Source organism: Hibiscus syriacus, unplaced genomic scaffold (assembly GCF_006381635.1).
Source record: "Hibiscus syriacus cultivar Baekdansim isolate YM2019G1 unplaced genomic scaffold, ASM638163v2 tig00116989_pilon, whole genome shotgun sequence".
NCBI classification, from domain to species: domain Eukaryota; kingdom Viridiplantae; phylum Streptophyta; class Magnoliopsida; order Malvales; family Malvaceae; genus Hibiscus; species Hibiscus syriacus.
In genome coordinates, this window is record NW_024063508.1 from 5777856 (window position 1) to 5781389 (window position 3534).

Sequence of the window (3534 nt, forward strand, 5' to 3'; positions counted from 1 at the left end):
CATAATAACTAAGTAATTCGTGAGAAATCTTTAATAAACCGTTTATAGAAACCAACATGACCAAGAAAGCTTCAAACTACCTTCACATTAGCAGGTGGTGGCAATTTTTCAATAACGTTCCCTTTTAATTTATCTACTGCAAAGCCGCAACAAGAAATTCGATGCCCTAGCACTATACCTCTGTTACCATAAAATGGAATTTTTTCCAATTCAAAACTAAATTGGTCTCCTCAAATCTCCTCAAAATTGTAGCCAAATTATTCAAACACTACTCAAAGTATTACCCAAAAACTGAAAATCATCCATAAAAACCTTACGATAGTCTTCAATCATATCAGAGAAAATGGCCATCATACAAAGCTAGAATGTCGCTGGAGCATTACATAACTAAAATGGCAATCTATGAAAATAAAATGTACCATACAAACATGTGAAAGTCGATTTAGCATTTGGTCTATGAATGGCAATGGAAAGTGGTCTTTTCTCATTGCTTTGTTAATCTTCCTATAGTCCATACATATCCTCCAACAAGTAGTAGTTCTTCTCGGCACTAATTCATTTTTTATCATTTGTTACCACAATAATGCCACCTTTCTTTGGAACGCATTGCACAGGACTATCCCGACTACTGTCTGAAATTGGATATATAATTCCAATATCCAACCATTTAATAATCTCTTTTCTAACCATTTCTTTCATGATTGGATTTGATCGTCACTGATATTCAACTGAACTACTATTGGAATCCTCCAAAAGAATTTTATGTATGCAAAATGATGGACTAATGCCTTTTATATCAGCAATACTCCACTCAATAGCTATCTTATCTGCTTCAGCATATCAATCAACTGATCTTCTTGTGTGTTGTTAACTGCGCTGCCACAATTATTGGAAATGTCTCATTTTCTATAAGGTAAGCATATTTCAGATGCTTCGGCAGAGGTTTCAATTCAAGCTTTGGTGGTTATTCAATAGATGGCTTCAATGCTTAAATGGAATGATTATTCATTTGCAAAGGTTCAATGTTCTATAGATATTTTCTACATCATTCTTCTTCTGAATCATTCAAGAATTCCTAGAATGCTACTGAATTACATAGGGTTTTATCTACACTGTAGCATTCTTCCAAATGTTCCTGTACAAAAATATCAATCACATCAAGTGAAAAAAAATTAGTATTGTTATCTATATAAGAAACATTAATCAAGACATTAAAAGTAATGTGCTAATCATTTAAGCGCATAGTTAATTCTCCCTTTTCAACATCAATTAAAGCTCGACCTGTGGCAAGGAATGAGTTGCCGAGATTAATTGGAACATATTTGTCTGCTTTACAATCCAAAATGATGAAGTTCATAGGAAATATAAACTTGTTTACTCTCACAAGCATGTTCTCCACAATACCATTAGGATGTAAGGTAGAGGGATCTGTAAGTTGTAAAGTAACCGCAGTGAGACTTGCTTCGCCGCTTCCAAATTTCCTAAAGATTGACAATGACATTAGATTTATGATAGCACACAAATCACAACTTTACCTAAGAATATGTCACCAATGTTACAAGGAATAGTGAAACTCCCTATATCTTTAAGTTTCGGTGGAAATTGACTTGTAGCCTTAGCGCTATAGCCTTCGGTAAGAGCAATAGTCTCAAACTCACCAAGTCCCCATTTTTTCGAAAGAATTTCTTCATGAATTTGATATTGTTAAGGTTTTTCTCTAAAGCATCAATCAACAAAATGTTAATCGTGAGTTGGCAAAGAAGATCTATAAAAGCTTTGTATTGCTGATATTCCTTTGTCTTTTTTAAAGCGTTGTGGAAATGGTGGAGGCATTCTTGGTTGTTGTTACTGAGGCATTGAAGTCGACTAGGGGTTAGATGTAGCAGCGATTACTTTCTGTAATGATTATGAATTACTACTCTACCCTGCATCTGGTGATGTAAATTAACTCTCATGCGATTCAGACTCAACTTCTTTACTCTTCCCTTTTTCCATGTTTATGAGCTCCTTCATTATTTCTCCTCGGTTCTTCAACTGGTTCCCCAATATGAATTCCACTTCTTGTGGTAATGGCCTTGCAATGCTCTTTACCATTTTGATTGGGATTCTCAATGTCGTTAGGGAGTGTTCCTTGCAATCAACTATTTAGAGCATTAATTATTTGTCACATCTGATTTTCTATAACACTTAATGAGGTAGAACTGTTTTCCATAGATTCTTTTATCATAGCTTTTAAAGGTGTTAAAATTGAAGTTTGGTTTGAAGATTGACCTTGGTAATTCTACCTTTGTAGTGGCTGAGAAACAAATTGATGTGCCTGTAGCTGTGGCATTTGGCTTTGCTGAGTATAATATTGTTGTTGGTTATGCTGATAATGTGGATTGATAATATTCCGACTTCTCTAAGAAAGATTGAGATGATTTCTGAGATTTGTATTGTACGTATTGCTTAAAGCATTATTATTCCTTTGATAATTTTGTACATAGTAAATAGACTCTGGATTTTGAGGGAATTCATCAAAATTATGGTCATCGCGGCAGTATACACAAGTGATAAGAGATGCAACTTTGACTTCATGCATTCCTTCTGGTTTGTGCAATTTCTTCACCATTTCAATCATTATTGAAATCAGAGATGCGATAGAGTAAAAAGCTTCAGAGTCTACTGCCGCAACATTGCACTGTCTAAACATATTACGCGTATTAGGATATTGACATTCATTAGTAGAGATCCCTTTGAGGATATCATATGCTTCATTGCATGTCTTATCCAGTAAAGCTCTATTTGTTAATGCATCAACCACCATACGAGTGTGTATATTTAACCCATTATAAAACATCTCCATTTGAGTATAATGTGAGAATCTATGCATAGGACACTTCCATGACAATTCTATAAATCTTTCCCATGCTTCATACAAGCTTTCATCTGATTGAATGAAGTTAAATCATTTTGAAGCTTAGCATTCATGTTCGGTGGGTTAAATTGCATCAAGAACTTCTGTGCTAATTCATTCCAGGATGTTATAGCACCTGGTGATAGTGAACTCAACCAAAATCGTGCTTTAACATACAGTGAATAAGGAAATAACTTCAGCTTCAGTGCCTCCTCCAAAATACCTTACCGTATAAAAGAATCACAAACCTTCATAAATGCTCTCAAACGAGCCCTAGAATCTTTAGGAACAGATCCTCCATACTGTCCCATAGATTGTAGCATTTGAAACATACAATGGACTTTTAGATTCTATTATATTCATTTAAAAAATCAACATTTCCAAATCAGAATCATTTTCAATTCATTATCATAAAAGTAATAAATTGGTCAATTCATACCCTAAAATAATTCAGAAATCATTTCTTAAATGATTAAGGAAATATTCCATAATCTGATTCAAATTTTCTTTAAAATAGATAATCCAAGATTGACATATCGACAGTCTTCCTCAATCAGTATAATTAAATAAATAAACTGCACTCACCTTTGCCTCAATACCGAACCTTTTCTATGATATTCTTTTACTTGTGTGCTTTT

The 3534-nt window shown here is 34.0% G+C and overlaps 1 pseudogene; it reads left to right on the forward strand.

The window, feature by feature from the left end:
• The first annotated feature begins 2861 nt into the window (after positions 1-2861).
• Positions 2862-2961, forward strand: LOC120193249 (annotated as a pseudogene).
• Positions 2962-3534: the final 573 nt, after the last annotated feature.